General features: G+C 36.3%; 1 long non-coding RNA gene across 1 annotated transcript; it reads right to left on the bottom strand.

The window, feature by feature from the left end:
- Positions 1-8,874: 8,874 nt before the first annotated feature.
- On the bottom strand, positions 8,875-19,879 carry LOC118767466. Its single transcript, XR_005003394.1, has 3 exons — positions 19,860-19,879; positions 16,865-16,868; positions 8,875-9,003 (listed from the first exon to the last, which is right to left on the bottom strand). It is a non-coding gene; the product is annotated as an uncharacterized LOC118767466 (long non-coding RNA).
- Positions 19,880-21,388: the final 1,509 nt, after the last annotated feature.

The following is a 21,388-nucleotide window of genomic DNA, read 5'->3' as shown; positions in this document are numbered from 1 at the left end:
CATTGAATCTACTCTTTCCCTCCCTGATTTTTCTTTAAACATTTAAATCTCAGTTGGTGATGAAAAGAATGTGTGTAACCAGTCATTAGCTTATATTCTAGTATACGGCACACTTGAATCCCTGCTGAGAAACATACGCCCTCGTAAAAGCAGTAAGAACTTCTAATTCATTTCGTTTACATGAGTTTTACAAAAAGCAGTTTCGATTTTTTTTTTTTTAAGGTAATCCCCTTGTAAATTTTCTCTTGTTTTCCTTTTCCTAAAATATGATTTGAATTTCTGTATTTTTCTATCTTTCATATAATCGAGGAAATGCATTTTTACATTGTATATTTATAAAAACGACGTGTCAATTCACCTCCTATGTCTTTTTTATTGGCCTTCATAAATTGTAATACATGGCGCATTACATATTGATATTGTTTAAGTATAAACTTGCATGATATGGATCAAATTTCTCATTAATGCCACTTTGGAGATTGCTAAAATAGTAATGACTTTTTTTTTTTAAGGTAATCACCTTGTAAATTTTCTCTTGTTTTCCTTTTCTTAAAATATGATTTGAATTTCTATATTTTTCTACCTTTCATATAATCGAGGAAATACATTTTTACATTGTATATTTATAAAAACTACGTGTCAATTCACCTATGTATTTTTTATTGGCCTTCTCAAAGTTTCTGTGCTTGGCATGTTTGGAATATCAGAGACAAGTGATAGGAAGAGTTCAAGTATCTTGAGGGCCTATTCACGAGCGATAAGACAAAAGTTTGAAGTGAATGCTAGAATTGCAAGATCTGACGCAGTAGTTCGATCCTTGGAAACGGAGGGGGCATGGAAGAAAGAAATCGCTATCTTCATTTCGGTTTTCGTACCTATCCTATGATCATAAATGTTGGACAATGACAGAGAAATTAGGACCACGAATACTAGCGACCGAAATGGGATTTCTCTGAAGGATCTCTGGAGTCGTGTTACTCGACAGGGTGCCTGGCTCGGAAACCTGGAAGCTTCCATTTCTCTAAAATAGGTTTCAACTTCGGTACTACGGACATATTAAAACCTAGCAGGAAAGAATCACGTGATGGATTCTTCGACCCGAATCAACCAGCAGGCGTAAGCCAAAATGGTTGGATAATGTCCTCTCAGTTGGTCATGTTTGGGAATCAACTTCGGTACTACGGACATATTGCAATTTTCTCTTGTTTTCCAATACCAAATTTAAGCTACCAGAATTGATATAGTTAACTACAACCATTTAGATTGTGCTCCTGTGTGGTTACCCAACAATGACAACAGTAACAAAAATAAAAACATCCTTTCCTACCATTATTACCGGAATGGACGTAGGAGTAGAATCACCAATCCCCTCCTGAATAGGGTCCTTTCTGGCTGGATTTTACACACAACCAGTTACAATATACAAATGAGTTTCAGCTATCAAATTTAACATGCAAACTAGTTAACTCGAAGTTATGATTCTGCTGACCGATGCAATTAAACAGGACACAAGGAATTTGGGGAAATAAAGTTTACAATAACGCTGTTTCTACTGTTGCTGTTGAGCGAAGCGGTCTTCGTCCCAGTGGTAGAAGTCCGAAACGTGGTCCTTTGCTATTCGTAAGACCCGCAGAAGTGAAAGCAGGTCAACACCCCGACACAGAGCATCGACAGATGGATGAATGCACATCCAGACTCAGCGGTTGCGTAGCAAGTCGGGGACAAGAAACAGGAAGAGAAAGTTGGAGCGAAAGAGTACAACAGGGGTCACCACCACCCCCTGCCAGAACCTCGTGGAGGTTTAGGTCTTTTCGCTCAATAAACACACACAACGCCCAGTCTGGGAATCGAAACTGCAATCCTCCGACCGCGAGTCCACTGCCCTAACCACTGGGCCATTGCACCTCCACTACTGTTTCTGCGTCACATGCGTATAGTCTGATACACAATATACTATTTAAGCTTGTAAATGTTTAATCTGCTGATGGCCGGCAGACCGTACAATTTTCCTGACTAGTTTCATACATTGTTTTATTTCTTCATATAGTTTTCATTTTTGCCAGAATTACCCATCCTCGGTTTGAACAAGGTCCTATAAATCATAAGTGTGTAGCTTTCTATATTCATTCTTTTAACGGTAAAATGTGCGTAATGTAATCAAAAGCTGGATGCATGCATTTTACAAATCCGAGAAATGTATAAATTTGGATTCTACTCAGCAGGTATGGAGTAGATTCTTTCGGAGTCGATAAATTAAGAACTAGTCAAATACTGGGGTTGATGTAATCGACTAGTCCCCTCCCCACAAATTTGAGGCCTTGTGCCTCCACTAGAAATGAGTATTATAAAATCCCTTTATTATTAAGATTGTTAAAACTGGCAAGCTTTCTATTCTACTCTAGGCACTAGACCTGAAACTTTTGGGGATGAGGGCCAGTCGATTAGATCGTATGTAACTGGTACTTAATTTATCGACCCCGAAATGAAAGGTAAAGTCGACCTCGGCAAAATTTGAACTCAGAACGTAAAGACAGAAGAAAAACCGCTAAGCACTTCGCCCGACGTGCTAAAGTTTCTGCCTGTTCGCCGCCTTAATTAGTAAGCTTTGAGTCGTTCATGATTTAAAAAGTTACGGTATTTCTTTCGGCTCTACGTTTTGAGTTCAGATCTCACCGAAGTTATCGTTGCTTTTCACCATTTTCTGGTTCGATAACAGTACCAATCAGGTACTGCAGTCAATAGACTCATTCCCCTCAAAATTACTGACCTTATACAAACATTTGAAATCATTATTAAACGTACGATGATGGATTTGCAGAACCGTTGAAAATAAGCTCAACATTCGTTTTATTTTGCGCGCTCTTTGCGTTTTAATTTCAAATCCCGCTGAGAGCAACATAGTCTTTCGCAGATTCCATGTTCAATAAATGAATTATTTTTCAGGAACTGGGTTCATATTTTTGACTTAAGCTCCCTTTCCCGAATAAATAATAATGATTTTTGAGCTTAAGAAATTTTTTAAAAAAATTTATTTTTAATGTAGATATCTGATTTCCTGTGATCAAATTGATATTGACTAAATTCCCCCATGGGACTGATAGAATCGAGCCCGTGAACCAATCCAACTGTTAAATTGCTTTAACTGAATGGATATCGATAAACTTGTGGTGATGTGTGGGGGGTTATTGCCAGACGTTTCTTAATGTAATTCTAGTAAATATATGGCTAACAACTGAAATTTAAAAAAGAAAGCAAAATATTGTTTTATAGTTTAAAGAAAATCTTTCTCGCAAAAATGTTGCAAATGACAACTATGGTATTTGTAGGGTTACTATCGGTCTTGATTGCTTAAAGTTTGTTCTTAACAGATTCTGAAGTTCTCGAAATTTAGATGTTTCTTGGCTTTATTAAAGTCATATTGTTAAACGTTTTAAAATGTGCATAAAACGTTATTTGAATGAGCTATCGGTTTCGTCTCATTTGAAATATAATATCTAATGTATAAATTCTTTCACTGGCAACATTAATTTCATTTTTCTGAAATCTGTTAAAACAGCAGCAGGTATACTAGCGGCGAGCTGGCAGAAACGTCAGCACGCCGGGCGAAATGCTTAGCGGTATTTCGTCTGCCGTTACGTTGTGAGTTCAAATTCCGCCGAGGTCGACTTTCCCTTTCATCCTTTCGGGGTCGATAAATTAAGTACCAGTTACGCACTGGGGTCGATGTAATCGACTTAATACCTATGTCTGTCCTTGTTTGCCCGCTCTGTGTTTAGCCCCTTGTGGGTAATAAAGAAATAGAAATAGGTATTTCGTCTGCCGTTACGTTGTGAGTTCATATTCCGCCGAGGTCGACTTTGCCTTTCATCCTTTCGGGGTCGATAAATTAAGTACCAGTTACGCACTGGGATCGATGTAATCAACTTAATACCTATGTCTATCCTTGTTTGTCCCCTCTGTGTTTAGCCCCTTGTGGGTACTAAAGAAATAGGTATATGCAGTTTATTTCACACATACAAAACATTTGAAAAATTCCTACTTGACCAGTCCGTTTGCAAATTACATTCTTGGTTATTGTCTCTTTCATTCTGTTTTTCTTTGACTTTTTTTCTTTTTGTAAAAATACATTTAAATCGAGACCTATATTGACAATGAGACTTTTTAAGATTCAACCGGCTAAGCCCAAAATCATTATTCATATTCAGCGTATTTTTCTCAGACACTGGATTGATGTTTTCGTTTCATTTGTTCTGCGTCCCCAAATGTATGGTATTGTATTGTCCCCTCTTTGTTAGTCCTATATGAACAATATAAAAAATCAGACACTGGATTGATTTTTTATTTGTTTGTTTTCTTAGCCACATCATTCTCCTACGCGAGGCAGCGGCAATGAAATGATAAATGGTACTGGTGTCTGTTCATTCTTTTAAACCCACATTCAACTGAAAACAACTTTACTTTTTTTCAAACATGAATAAAACAATGTGTGAATAAGAGACCGGTAGCTGTGATGATAGTGTTGTGAATAATTTGAAGACTTCGTAATTCTCATTTCCTTTCTGGCCTTGCTAATGCAATAAATTTAAATATTTCGTTCGTTTGTTTTATGACAGAAAGACATCAGTGACTATTTTATACAGAATGAGATTGCAAGAACTTCCAAGGAGAGCTTCCGTAAAAAAAAAAAAACCCGATAAATTTGTGCTCATATAGTTTTGTTCATCACACAGTTCGTTTTGATCAATGGAAACTAAACAATCAGAAAAGAGAAGTGGGAGGGCGGTTTACAGTTTTCTGAACAACGGCGAGAAAATGAAACGAAATATAAATTAAAGCTAAAAAGGAAATAAGCATTGTTTAGTGAGTTTAATCTTTAAGTTACTTGAAAACTATTTGGCGGAAGCATTGTATAGATTCACAAGCAAAATATGTTCGATTGAATTGACTTTAGCTACATTCTTCATACAATGGACTGCAATTTGACAAAAGAAATCTCTCTCTTTTACTCTCTTACTTGTTTCAGACTGGCCATGCTGGAGAACCACCTGTAGTCTAGCAAATCAACCCCAGGACTTATTCTTTGTAAGCCTAGTACTTATTCTATCGGTCCCCTTGGCCGAACCGCTAAGTTACGGGGACGTAAACACACCAGCATCGGTTGTCAAGCGATGTTGGGGGGACAAACACAGACATACACACACACACACATACATACATATATATATATATATATATACACGAAGGGCTTCTTTTTAAGTTTCCGTCTACCAAATCCACTCACAAGGCTTTGGTCGGCCCGAGGCTATAGCAGAAACACTTGCCAAAGTTGCCACGCAGTGGGACTGAACCCGGAACCATGTGGTTCATAAGCAAGCTACTTACCACAAAGCCACTCCTACGCCTATAATTTATTTTCAACTTCACACGAGTCCAAGTAAAAGGCTGAAGCTTTGCTTGATTTAGACAGCTTTAATATATCATTTATAGAGAGTAAGGGTAAAGACCTCCTTCTGTCATGAATGACCTAGAAAGTTACCCTCCGAGGCACACAAGTCCGAGCAGGGTTGTTTATGGAAGCCCAGCAGTCGCTCATGCATACCATTCTTCCCTCTCCACGCTACCGATGTTATCCAAAGGAAAAGCAAAGGGGCTGATACAGCTTGGCACCAGTGACATCACAACTCATTCCTACAACTGAGTGAACTGGAGCAACGTGAAATAGTGTCTTGCTCAAGAACACAACTCACAGCCCGATCCGGGAATCGAATCCATAATCTCATGAGTGTGATCCTGCCGCTCTAACCACTGAGCCATGCGCCTTCACCATTTATAGAGAACGAAAATGTACAGGCGACGTTTATCGTAATGGTTTTGACTCGCGACTTAGCAAAGTATCGATTACCTTTTTTCTCCCTGCCAAACGATCGCGTTTGCCAAGAACCAAAAGAAGAAATTATTAAATATATATTATTTACAGTTGACGGGTATTTGTCCTCATTTTGTTTGTTGTTAACACAACGTTTTGGCTGATATACCCATGGGCATATGGCGTAGTGGTTAAGAGCACGGGCTACTGACCTCAAGATTCCGAGTTCGATTCCAGACAGTGACCTGAATAATTATAATAATAATAACATCGAAAAATACCTTAGGAATGAGAACCCAGGTTCGAAATTTCTCAAGACAACTGATGAAAGCTGAGGGTATATCAGCCGAAACGTTTTGTTAACAACAAACAAGATGAGGACAAATATCCATCAAATTTAAATAATATACATTATTCCTCATCTCTTAAATGCAGAACTGTATTATTTCATATACATTTATCACTGCTTCCTCTGTTGATTTTCTTCTTTTGGCCGAATTGTTAGCACGCCGGACAAAATGCTTAGCGACATTTCGTTCGTCATTATGTTTTGAATTCAAATTATCTTGAGGTTTTTACATTTCGTCCTATTTTAAGGTCAATAAAATAAGTAATATATGAACACTGGGGTCGATGTGATCGACTAGTATCCCCCCAAAATCTCAGGCTTGTGCCTATAGAAGAAAATATTATTGCTATTATTAAGGCAGGGACCCAGCAAAATAGTTACCACACCGGATAAGATAGTGGAATTTTGTGTCTTTACGTTCTGAGTTCAAATTCCGCCAAGGTCGACTTTGCCCTTCATCATTTTAGGTTTGAAAAAATAACTACCAGCAGAGAACTGGTTCGTTGTAATTGACTAGGCCGCTGCACACAATTTCAGGCCTTGTACCCATAAGAAGAAATTATTATTATCATTATTTATAGGTTGTAGCATATTCAAGACTTTGTTTAACTTAACAAGATAAAATTATGTATAAAAATGTCGTTCTTATCTCGTAAATACCAACAAAAAATACACACATCTCCTAAGCTTTTTCATTGAATAACACAAAAATAACACAGCACGTTTCTTGCGAATACAAATTTGCGGTAGATCGGAATTCAGCATACAATGAACAGATCTTAATTTACAAGATTAATATCAAAGCAAGTATATACAGATAAGTTCTCCATAAGCTACGAAGTAATTTCCTGTTTTTCAGCGCGAATGAGAAAATGCTCCTTAGAAATATAAATCTATATTTTCTTTCAGAGTAAGATCAGCGGAATTAGGTGCTGTCAATAATGTACGGGCTATTATTTCTAATTGGCTAAAATAATGTACGTTTCACCTGTAAAACTAAAGTGTTCTGGAATTTGTATTAGTATTGTTGCTTCTGTCATAATTTTATACAATGGTACTCATATAAAAATTAGGACATGTATGTGTGTATCTCAACATGTACTTGTATCAAAATATGTACTTGTATATATGTGTAATATACGTGTGTCTGAATGTAGACTGGCTGTATATATTTTATACTAGCGATTTCGTTTCGGATGTGCAACGAATATGTAGCAATAAAAAGCCATAACTTCACCGAAATACGTTAAATGTCGCTCTCGTGGCCATTTCTGGGGTATTTTTTTTCGTGTAGCTTTGAGGTATATTGTGCTTTTTAGCAGCATATATCTTTTGCACGGACGAAAAGCGCATGAAGTATGAAGTAAAAATAATGTTTACATTACAGAGCTGCTTATAATTTGAATTTAAGTATACAAACGTATTTAAGTATGTATGTGAATTTGTGTGTGGGTATGTGTGTGTGTGTATATATATATATATGTTCATATATGTATTTATGTATATACGTATAAGATGGGATCAAATGGAACATTCGTTATTCTAACACCGCGCCAGTCAGGTCTACATATACGTTTATACATGAAAAATATATATAAATATAGTGGCGTAGGGGTGGCTGTGTGGTAAGTAGCCGGGCACCTTGTGCAAGTGTCTTCTATTATAGCCTCCGGCAGACCAGTCCCTTCTGAGTGGATTTGGTAAACGGAAACTGAAAGAATCCCGTCGTATATATGTATATGTATGTGTGTGTATATGTTTGTGTGTCTCTGTTTGTCCTCCCAACATCACTTGACAACCGATGCTGGTGTGTTAACGTCCCCGTAACATAGCGGTTCGGCAAAAGAAAGCGATAGAATAAGTACACGGCTTACAAAGAATAAGTCCTGGGGTCGATTTGCTCGACTAAAGGCGGTGCTCCAGCATGGCCACAGTCAAATGATTGAAACAAGTAAAAGAGTAAAAGAATAATAAGGGCAGAAAATTTAGAGAAATTTTCTACTGGTGGCCAGCATGCAGTAATAAAGTCAATAGACAATATATTTTTCATATAAAATAGTGTGCGTATTTATACACAAAAGAGGGTTCAGGACACTTTACATGCTAGAAAGGGTAGTAAAAGCCCAAACCACGAATAAGAGTAATTTCACAGTGAATGAAAAATAAAAATGTTACTGTAGTTACTCCCAGATTCGAATATCTGCATTAATGTGCAAATAAATTAATTTGCCATCCATGCCTCTTCAGAAAGGGTTCGAAGATTAGTGCTTATTTATGCAGCACGGAAGATACACGTGCTACATACTTATTCATTATAATTTTTCAAATCCACCGCACAAGCGCAGTTACCTTCGACAGCAAATAAAATTAATAAAAGATTTAAACTCCGTACCAAAGGGCTTCAAAACTACGAAGATTTTACTGCGAAAATAATAAACTTACCATAGATATATATTTATGTGAAACTAATAAACTTATGACAGATATATATTATCGAATTAGCAGAGAGATTCAATTGATATAAATTAATTAACTAATCAATCAATTAATTAATTAACATATTCACCTAGTTGTTTCATTTCAATGTGATTGTGTTAATCAATTAATAAATTAATCTGTAGCCATTAGATCTCTCTGTTTTATAACTCAATTATAGTATTTTGATATTTTACGATATTCCATATAATATATTCATTGAAGAAATGTCTCTTCAAAATATTATATATATAAAACCAGTGAATTTTGGATATAAATATCCCTGTAAGAGGTTTAAATATCCTCATTGTGACTAGTATATCACCGTGACCTACCAGACTATCAGATGGTGCTACACATCGCTGGTCACAATACGCTTCGCATTGTTTTAGCCTTCAAATGACGCCACCCCGCTGGCTAAGCGAGCGGGCCAACAGAAGAAAGAGTGAGAGAAAATTGTGGCGAAAGAGTACAGCAGGGATCGCCACCCCCCATATATATATATATATATATATATATATTACTTTTCCAGTAATTGCATATTCTGCTGTAGATGTTGCACTGATGGGGAAAATGGACTTGGCTTTATGCTGGAAACTTTTCTCTCTGAAGGTGTTGAGCCAGGCTGCTTCAAAGTAGATGTCTTTGTAGTACGAGCTTCTCAACTGAGCTCCACTCAGTGCTATGAATCTCTTTTCAGATATTAATGTACGTCTTCAATGTCCTTATAACGGAAGAGAAGAGTGGCCTTGGTGCCTGTCAATAAAGCCAAGCTGATCTTAAAATAGGGCTTTAGGTAAGAGAATGTTTTTCATGCGTACTACAAAACAAAGACAAACAATCTCGGTTCTGCTTTGATTCTCTTTTACTTGTTTCTTTCATTTGACTGCGGCCATGCTGGAGCATCGCCTTTAGTCGAGCAAATCGACACCAGGACTTATTCTTTATAAACCTAGTACTTATTCTATCGGTGTCTTTTACCGAACTACTAAATTACGGAGACGTAAACACACCAGCATCGGTTGTCAAGCGATGTTGGGGAGACAAACGCAGGCACACAAACACACACACACACATATATATATATATATATATATAATATATATATATATAAGACGGGCTTTTTTCAGTTTCCATCTACCAAATTCACTCACAAGGCTTTGGCCGACCCGAGGCTGTAGTAGAAGACACTACCAAAGTACCACGCAGTGGGACTGAACCCGTAATCATGTGGTTGGTAAGCAAGCTACTTACCACACAGCCAAAGGAAGATTCTTATGCCTAGCATATCGCATCTTGCATGACGATCTGCGTTGGGGACTTCGTTCTCTAACTTGATGTTAGAAATTGAAGACAACGAATGTGGAATGTGTTTAATTATTTGATATGGTGCTTGTAGAATGTCCATGTTTCACAGCTATATAGGAGTGAGGTAAGCACAACTGTTGGTAGATGCTATGATCTCCTTACAGTTTTTGCTTACCTCAGAGACAATCGCTGGGATATATCTTCGAGCTGGCAGAAACGTTAGCGCGCCGGGCGAAATGCTTAGCGGTATTTCGTCTGACGTTACGTTCTGAGTTCAAATTCCGCCATGGCAGACTTTGCCTTTCATCCTTTCGGGGTCGATAAATACAGTACCAGTTTCGCACTGGGGTCGATGTAATCGACTTAATCCGTTTGTCTGTCCTTGTTTGTCCCCTCTATGTTTAGCCCCTTGTGGATAGTAAAGAAATATATATCTTCATCAGGCTGGGCATTGTTTGACAAGATGCTTCCCTCGGAGCAGAATTTTGGAAATACGTGTATTAAGATATCATCTACCATTGTAATAAGATCCTGATTGCGCTGTCCACGTGCTGGATAGTGCAAGATCCTGTCTTTCTCAAGCCGATTGTTTAGCCAATAGATTTGGCGACATTTGCAAAGCTGTCCACTAATGCTCCGATGCCTTGTAGAACACACACACACACACACACACACACACACACACACACACTCATACACACACACTCACACACACACACACACACACTCATACACACACACACACACACACACACACACACGCACAATGTTTGTATATACGTATGTTAATTTATATATAGATTTACTATAATCCGTTGTTAATTTAAGAGATTACTTCAACGAAAGGGATATTTGTACATGGTAAACGAAATTCTCTCTTATCATTGATTTTTATCTGTAATATTCGACATACATTTCGTCCCGTGATATGCAAAGAAAACCTACCTAAATCTCTATAGTTGTTGGAAAGTTTTCAGGCGCGCACAGCTATGACCAGACGATTAATGATTTTGAATGCCACAATGAAATATTAATTAAATGCATATAAACAAACTTTCAGGCTGAAAGGCGCAGGCCTTTAATATGATTTGTAGTGAATGTTGTAGAAAGCTAATGCGACGTATAGTATGTAAGTAAATTGCTTCCTGATAATTAAGAATAGAAGATATTCACATAAACCAGACACAGCTAATTGAAAATTGATTGAGAGAACTGGTCAATTATATTAATGCTTAGATTTTCATTTCTGTTGTGTACTCAAGACCAATTCTGACTTCTTTTCATAAAATCTCGTTTAAAACCTATTTTTGAACATTAAATGTTTACACATGAGTGATTTCGTTTTATATGAAAGTATTAATTTCATGGAAATAATTAAATATATATTTACAGGGTATTCCCTACATCAACAGAAACACAACAACTTTCCTGCTTTATAATTGAAAACATTGTTCAGTGATTTAATGTGAAATGAAATATATTTGTAGATCTATTTTTAGGTCCTTAATATTTGTTTATAATTTAACACTTAAAAATACAATTCTGAAAAACGTTAGTGTTTTTAACAAAGATATATGGTCACACATACATAAGTATTCACATACGATTAATTAGAGAGCTGAAAACTATTCTCTCTTTAAAGTAGTAGTGTGTTGTCAACTTAATGAGACAGTCCCATGAAAGGGAAGAATGCTACTGTTATTTAGTCCTAGGAAACACCGTTTCCTGCGAAAGCGCTCACAGGAAACACTGTTCAATAACCTCGTTATAGATGTTTTTTATTTCCGTATAATTAACAATTATAGGTAAAATTTCCACTTTTTTTTCTTATTTTTATTGTCCTAAAATTTTCGTTGCGTCTCGCAACAATAAAATTTTTTTAAAAATTAAATTTTACCTGTGAGTGTGTTACATAATAAGGCACAAAAACAAAAAATAACAATCATAGATTAATATTGGGTCATTATTAATTCAATAAGCATTTTGCAAATGTTGTGAAGGTATCGGGAAAGTTTTCTTAAATTTAAAAATTTTTACGCACACATTCCTCTGTGTGTGTGTGTGTGTGTGTGTGTTTCTATGCAGGAAATACCGGGGAGCACACATCAGCTAATCTGCTCTACTCCTTATTTTATACAAGAACCATTATTCCTAGATGCTAACACTATATTTTCTCTCCTTAGAATGTTGAGAATTCATATTTGTAAAGGAGATTGCAACCTCGACTACGACTTAACGTCATCTTTTCGTTGTCACGACTGCGTTTACTCAACTATCACGTCCCGTTGTGACGGCGTCGAAAATCCCCAATAACTTTCGATATTTTCCCGTTTTCTGCGCATCTAGATATATGTCATTCGAGCGTAAATTGAATGAACCTGACATAATTAGAAACAGGGAGATGAATATCGCTAGATATTACACACAAACACTACACACACACACACATAATCTTCTCTCTCTCTCTCACTTTCTCTCTCTTTCTCCCTCACACACACACACACAATTCACTTCTACTATAAGCACAAAGGCCTGAAATTTGAGAGAAGGGCTAGTCGATTAACCGAAATGGTGAAAGTCAACCCCGAAATGATGAAAGGCAACGTCAACACCGGTGACATTTAAACACGGAACGTAAAGATGGCCGAAATACTGCTAAGCATTTCATATGGCGCGTTAACTATTCTCGCAGCTTGCCGCCTTACACACGTATATTTTTGCCTATTAGAAGAACCGCTTTCAGCAATGATATATAAGAGATACACACATACATAACGTGACCTACAATAACCTTAAGAAGATTAGTTATATTTTTTCTGCCAGCTTAGAAGTTTCATTATTGGCAAAAGATCGATTTATGAATTTGTTTTCTAACGGTTTTAGTCATTACTGAGTTTTAATGAAATATATTCTAGAAGTCTAATGACTATTGAATCTCATATTTCTAATTGTATACAAATAAAATTAGATACTTACATCAGCCACCGAAAGCAGAAAAAAAAAAGCTTTTAACTAAAGTAAGTAGATTGAATACGAACTTCTCAGTTAATGTTTAAACTGCTATAATATGTTGTAAACTCTTCTTCAATATTCTCTGATATGTTATGTTTATATAGGACACTTTAGAGCGTGGTCGATTCATATTATAATTTGTTGTCTAGACGATTGTGGCACTCCGTCGGTTACGACGACAAGGAGTGTTCCAGTTAATTCGATCAATGGAACAGCCCGTTAGTGAAATTAATGTGCGAGTGGCTGAGCACTCCACAGACACGTGTACCCTTAACGTAGTTCTCGTGGAGATTCAGCGTGACACGGCGTGTGACAAGGCTGGCCCTTCGAAATACTGGTACAACAGAAACAGGAAGAAAGAGTGAAAGCTGTGGTGAAAGAGTAAAGCAGGGTTTATCGCCACCCCCTGCCGGAGCCTCGTAGAGCTTTAGGTGTTTTCGCTCAATAAACACTCACAACGCCCGGTCTGGTAATCGAAACCGCGATCCTACGACCGCGAGTCCGCTACCCTAACCACTGGGCCATTGTGCTTCGACTGTCTAGATGATAACTGGAACAAAATGCTTAAGCAGTATCTAACATTAAATATATCATTACTGATATACATAATATATAAAAGTTTGTTGTGGGGGAGACAAATGTTCTGCAATAACGGGAAAATCATTTTTTTTTCAGAGGAAAGATCATGTCTTAAAGGCTCCTTCTCTTACTCATAGCAGACTGGACTACGAACCAACAATAAGACCTGTACATTGACCGTCAACTAGTAACCGCAATCTATTCCTTGAAAATGGGTTTTACAATGTCTTAAGCATCAGTAATATCCGAATTTTGGCGTCTATGACGTGTTTGACCAATGCTTTACTTAAGTAGGCGTGTACTAGTGGCAGTAACAACAGCAGAATATAATAGGCCACTGCTGGATTTCCATTTCAGGCCAGTTATATTTCTAATGAACAAAATTATTTGACAGAGAAATAATTATCATTCCAATCCTTGCCATGGATCCTCACTCCTAGGAAATATTTGATTAAATTTTCGCAACTCCTACAAAGGTAACTTCTCATTTGAAAATGAAAAAAAAATCCATTTTCTAATAACTTGTTTCAATAGAAATAAACGTTGTGCTGTGGATGAACAAATTGAGCCCCAAACAAATTAAGCCTTTGCTTCAGTGCATAAAATGAAAACGTAAGCCAACATTGTAAAAGCACCAAGTAAACAGTAAAATCCAATCACATTTGCGATCATAAAATTCAGCTCTTTTTCATGAAGTGGAATATTCTTGTTGATTGCTGGCAATTTCAGGCAATTTCTAAATCAGTTTTGATTGAGAGATGAGAACTGAATCAAGATTTACTCTGGTATGACGTTACAAATGTAATGGTGACTTTTCCATCAAGTTATATGAATATATCCACTGCTAAAAACCAAAGCATCTCCAAAGTTCTGCTTTCGATTCAATCCTAGAGCTCAATTTGCGTGCATTTTAAATGCGATCTTCCGTTTGTTAGTCATCAGCTGATATTTTCTCTAAACTTTGAGAATGTGAACTCCTGGTCAAACTTTTCCCAAATTTGAGGTTTCCCGCTGCAAATATTCAGCAAACGATTTCGAAAGCACTTCAAAAATAATTTAAACATTAAAGGGTTATTTCTACATATATGGAGTAATACAGTTCTTTCTATGATTAATGAAATTATTTTTAATTATTGATTAATAATTTTATTCGGAAAAACTATTTTAAAATGGTATATACTTTCCCTCCATTGCATTCCCTGAAATGTCATCTCGCACCCGCAAGGATGGAGACGTGGCATTTCGGGAAGTGAATCTCATGTTGGGAATCCCTAACTTATTCTGGCATTTATCCTCAAGCAATGTTTTATAACATCAAATTATCAAAGTTCATCTTTGAGATCGAATGTGATTCATAGTAAAATAAGTTTGCTTTTAAACTATAAAGAAAATAGATGAACAGCCGACGGCAAAATCGACAGAACAAATTCCAGAGAATAATGTAAATATCCAGCTAACATGTACTTGATAATGTTATTAGCACAAATTTTCAAATAAAGATTGTTGTTTTTATTCAACTACGAGTGAACGCAGAGCCTAAAGACGGGCAAAATACCTATTTCTTTATTACCCACAAGGGGCTAAACACAGAGGGGACAAACAAGGACAGACATAGGTATTAAGTCGATTACATCGACCCCAGTGCGTAACTGGTACTTAATTTATCGACCCCGAAAGGATGAAAGACAAAGTCGACCTCGGCGGAATTCGAACTCACAACGTAACGCAGACGAAATACCGCTAAGCATTTCGCCCGGCGTGCTAACGTTTCTGCCAGCTCGCCGCCAAAATACCACTAAGCATTTGTCTGGCGCGCTAATGATTCTGCCAGCTTGCCGCCGTACACACACATATTATCGCCTATTAAGAGAATCGTTTTCATCAATAATATTTATGAGATACTCACTTACATGTCCTAAATTTACTATGAATACTATTGTATAAATCTATGACAGAAATCTATAACAAATTCTGAGGTTGTATGTGAATATGTACAGCAGTATTTTCGGGGAAGGTGTGTTACTGTGTTGAACTTTTCTTAAGGGTTTTATGTCGATTTGTGTTGCACGTCTGACCCTCCGTAAAGTTTTATTTTAGCACTTATGGGAGTAACTGTTTTCGAAGTCTCATATTGTCGTTTAATGCTCGAAATGAGCAGTAGATAGACAGCCAACAACTGATGAAGGGTCTTTCTTTATGTTACTTGTCCTGTTTTCCAATTTTTTCTCTCATTGTTTGCGTATTGAACTCATTTGTTTTCGTATGTCTTGTTGTTTACTGTAGTTGACCTCCTGTACCCATACATGCATATATATTTATATATATATATATATAATATATATATATATATATATAATATATATATATAAGGCATACGATATAGTATATAGGGTATTCAGCACGCTAGAAAGAACAGCTAGGTTCTGTAAACCACAAAAATAACGTTATTTTTGTGGTTTACAGAACCTAGATGTTTTCTCTAGCGTGCTGAATTCCCTAGAAGTGGATTCCTTATGTGTTTAAATATACACTATGTCGTATGACTAATATATAGTCTTCTTGACAATTTTTTTTTGCCCGTTAGACCACTGGAAATGTAAATTTTGATTGAATGTTTTAATTTTAATTAAATTCCATTTCCCTTTGACATGATATACACACACACACACACACACACACACACACACACACACACACATATATATATATATATATATATATATATATATATATATATATATATATATATATAACACTAGTGTCTTTTGTTATTGAAATAAACTTTGCACATGCCACTGGCCTGGTAGCTATGAATTTTAATGTTTCTTAGAGAAAGATGCATTGTTCAACTCCATCGCGGTCTTAATTACACAGTCAAACATAAAACTTTGATGGCAATGGAAGATTAAGGTGATCGAAACATAATGCAGATACAAATGTTCAAAAAATATATTTATCTCTAAACATGGAAGTAATTCAGAGTGGGTGTTAACACGCCGCTGTATTTCCTTGGGCGAAATACTTTACTCCGATCGTTTTAGTAGCTGTGAGTTCTACTACTACAAATCATGCATTTTAGTAGTTTATTTTATCGACACAAACAGCGTCGCTTTGGCATTCTTTAAAGCCAGACATACACACACACTTACACACACACGCACACGTGCGCACATATACACACACATCCATATCACTCACTCCACTTTCACCTCTCACTCACTCCACCACCACCTTTCATTCACTCAATTTCCACCTCTCACTCACTTCATCACCACCTCTCTCTCACTCCTCTCCACCTCTTTAACTAACTATGTTACGGGGACGTAAACACACCATAATCGGTTGTCGAGCGATGGTGGGGGACAAACACAGACACACAAACATATATATACGACGGCTTCTTTCCCTTTCCGTCTACCAAATCCACTCACATGGCTTTGGTCGGCCCAAGGCTATAGTAAAAGACACTTGCGCAAGGTGCTACTATTATATAGATTATTTTCATTATTATCATTATTTTTCTTTCGTTTTTGGATTTGGTTTGCAAGACTCTTAATGGGAGTTCATGTGTTGAAGCATATTATGTTGTGTCTGGGGAGAGTCATTCTCTTTTAGTGTCTTATAATTCAACACACACACACAGGTAAAATTTCCACTCATTTATTTATTTTTCTAAAATTTTCGTTGCGTCTTGCAACCTTTCGCAAGACGCAACAAAAAATTCTGAGGCACTAAAAGAGAATGACTCTCCCCAGACACAACATAATTTTTCTTTCGGTAACTTATAAATATAATAACTATCGCAAAGTGTATAAACATTGTGGTTCGTATACAAATACATATAATTTGCATTTAATGTGTGTAAATATATTTCACTTTACATATAAATAGATTCCATTTACATTTAAAAAGTATTGGTATATTTTGTTTTGTATAATAAACATATTCCTTTTGCATTTAAAGTGTTTGTGTATTCTTCAATTTCATTTTGTATAATAATATATTCTAATCGGATTTGAAATTTTAAATGAATTTGTAATTAGATTTTATCTTTAATAAATAACAACTGAAATATTCCTCTCAGGGATTTTTTTCTGAATCAGTCCTTTTATATAGAGCAACAGCCAGAACTCAATCGTTACATCCGAATATTAAGAGCACTCTTAAATATATCTTGGGGACCTCATCCTACCAAGAAACAGATGTATGGACATCTGTCTGTTTCTGTCGTTATAATGGAAGGCGCTGCGCTTTGCAGGATATTGCTTGCCAGCTAAAGCTCAGCTGGTAAGTGGCCTACCGCTCTGCATGCCAAAGCATGGCCATACTCGAGCAGATCATCCAAACACACAACATATGTAGATCAACTCACCAGGGAAACTGGATACCCCCTCGTAGACCACCCTCGACTTATGCAGGACCGAGATGGTTGCGTGAGTTAAAAATGTCTGAGCAAGCTAGACCAGAAGATAATACGGAAATAAATGTTTTACATTATCGAATAGTAATGATTTTATTCAAATATTTGCAAAACCAGAATCTCTAATGTTCAAAATATTCTCTTAAAGGTAACATAAAAATAATAGCGACAAAAGCAAGATTAATACAAAAAAGGTAATATTCATCCCCGATTAAAAGTGGACGTTGTATTACAATACAGAATACTGAGTAATCTACTGTGCACAAAACCTCGCATATGGACTTGTGGATGAACTACAAGTCTATATGAGAAGTTCTATCTTGCTAACTTGTGCAGTATTATGCGTTCTAACACGACATTCACTTTTAATTGGGGATAAACTTCATAAAAATGTTAGATTAAAAATCCAATAACATTTTTTTTTACTTTCACATTTTAGGAGTAGATTACAGTCTTATACGAGTTTTAAGCGCTAAAATTTATCATTTTAGCGAAATCAGAAATGGATTAATGTGAAGAGTGCAGGAGTAATTTGAAACCGGGTTCAAGCTATACCCGGGAAAGGGCCACGGGGGGAGGATAATTTAAAATCGATTTCAGATTATCAGGCGGTAACTTGGAATAGGGTGTGGTTAACTTGAATATTTATAGCAGTATTATTTCTATTCAAAATGCTTAACATACTTATTACAAGCTAAAATACTTTCGAACTCTTACAAAGTAAACCACGAAAGATGCTTTTCAATATGGAGTGGCTGTGTGGTAAGAAGCTTGCTTCCTAATCATATGGTTCCAGGTTCAGTTCCACTGCGTGGCACCTTGGGCAAGTGTCTTCTCATATAGCCACCGGCCAGCCAAAACTATGATGGTTAATTTGGTAGACGGAAACTGAAATAAGGCGGCCAGTTGGCAGAAACGTTAGCACGCCGGGCGAAATGCGTAGCCGTATTTCGTCTGCCGTTACGTTGTGAGTTCAAATTTCGCCGAGGTCGACTTTGCCTTTCATCCTTTTGGAGTCGATGAAATAAATACCTGTTACGCACTGGGGTCGATATAATCGACTTAATCCGTTTGGCTGTCCTTGTTTGTCCTCTCTGTGTTTAGCCCCTTGTGGGTAGTAAAGAAATAGGAAACTGAAAGAAGCTCAAAGTGTGTATGCATATGTGTGTGTGTGTGCGTGCGCGCGCTTCTATATGCCCTTCTCCATCGTTTGACAACCGGTGTTGGTGTGTTTACGTCTCCGTGAGTCAACGGTCCTGCACAAGTGACCGATACAATAAGCACCAGGCTGACAAAAGTAAGTACCGGGCTCAATTCATTTAACTAAAAATTCCTCAAGGTGGTGCCTCAGCATGGCCGCAGCCATGTCTGAAACAAGTAAATAATAAAATAGAAAAGAATTATATCATTATCTTTTTTTTCTTTGTCCAGGTAAAAGCTTAATTACAGCGTTTCAGATTTCTTTTATTTTCAAAATACAAAACACAGTTCCGCCATTGTTTTGCAATTGAATCAACTTGAAGCCCCTGTTGAGTAAGAAACGGTAAAATATTTTCTGAGATAAAACCATTAAATAGCATCATGCTAAGCTCTAATGTTTTACATTTCGATTTATTTTCCCATAACTTAAACTTCTCAGACATATTAAATAAATCATAAAATAAATACCCATAAATTTTCTCTCTCTCTCTCTCTCTCGCGCACACTCACAACATTTACACTTACATACATATATACTTACATATATATATGTGTGTATGAGTGTATACACATATATATATTATACATATACAATATATATATAATATATATATATATATATATATATATATATATATATATATATATACATATATATACATACACACACACGCACACACACACACACATATATATATATATTATATATATATATATATTTACATATATATATATATATATAGATAGATAGATAGATAGATAAGACATTAAATTCATTATGAAGTATATATTGATACATGTAATACACACACACGTATATATATATATATATATATATATATATATATATAGATGTAATGGCGTGGGTTTGTAGTGGTATGTGCGTATGTGTTCATATATTTGTGTACGAGAGGACTCAGATGATGTTTAAACAGCCCCAGTCTGTGAAACTGTTTTCAATATTGTTCTGAAGCTATTTCACAACTATCATTTTGTCTCGTTGGCAGGTAATTGAGAACGATCACCAACTGATATATTGCTCTGTCTAATTCAGATATGAAATTATCTCTGTATAAAATCAGATTCATTTTTCCATCAAAATATACTGAAAGCGAAATATTTATTTCTCACACTAAATAAGATGATTGAGTTCTAATTGTAATACAGGATATTTCGTTTTTATTACTGCATGTTCTAACTTGGGATTATAACCTGAGAAGGATTAACGTACTGTGTGGTTAACAAGCTTACTTTATAAATGTAAACTCTTAAAAATTATGTCCCAGCATGGCTGCAGTTCAATCGCTGAGTGCTTAAATCTGTGTATAATACTGAACGTTTACTCTTCAAATAAAAGCAATTCAAATGTGAAAATGAGCATTGCATCACATCCTTATTAGATATAATATAGCACGTTTTATCTTTATATATAAAACTGAAGTTGTGTGTATGTCTGTCTACTCAGATTTAGATTCCTAACTACTCCCACATTTTCCGGTGCAGTTTAACCAAAAGCGGGTATCTTATAGTCGTGATTCATATCGAACCCTTCTGGGTATTAGCGCGCGTCTACGATGAGTCTACGATTTAAAAATAAATTTACCATCATTTTTCCGCATTTTTAATGCATTTTTTGCTCGGTTTATATAAGGAAAGTAACTCTCTAAAAATCCTTATATAGTTATTTCCCTTACAAATCCGAGCAACGCCGGGCGATACTGCTAGTCGTATATAACTTACCATGCACATGTGTTACCACAGTACGCATAATGCTAAATTGATTCTCTTTTCTTTCTTTTACTTTTTTAGCAAATCGACCACCCCAGGACTTATTCTTTGTAAGCCTAGTACTTATTCTATCAGTCTCTTTTGCCGAACCGCTAAGTTACGGGGACCTTAACACACCATCATCGGTTGTCAAGCGATGTTGGGAGAGAAACACAGACGCACACACACACCACACACACACACTTATATATATATATATATATATATATATATATATATATATATATATATATATACATATATACGACAGGTTTCTTTCAGTTTCGTCTACCAAATCCACTCACAAGGTTTTGGTCAGCCCGAGGGTATAGTAGAAGACACTTGCCCAAGGTGCCACGCAGTGGGACGGAACCCGGAACCATGTGGTTGGTGAGCGAGCTACTTACCACAC

This window comes from Octopus sinensis, linkage group LG2, assembly GCF_006345805.1.
Source record: "Octopus sinensis linkage group LG2, ASM634580v1, whole genome shotgun sequence".
In the NCBI taxonomy this organism is placed as follows: Eukaryota; Metazoa; Mollusca; class Cephalopoda; order Octopoda; family Octopodidae; genus Octopus; species Octopus sinensis.
Note: the sequence above shows the minus strand (reverse complement) of the source record. Positions and strands in the feature narration are given on the sequence as shown.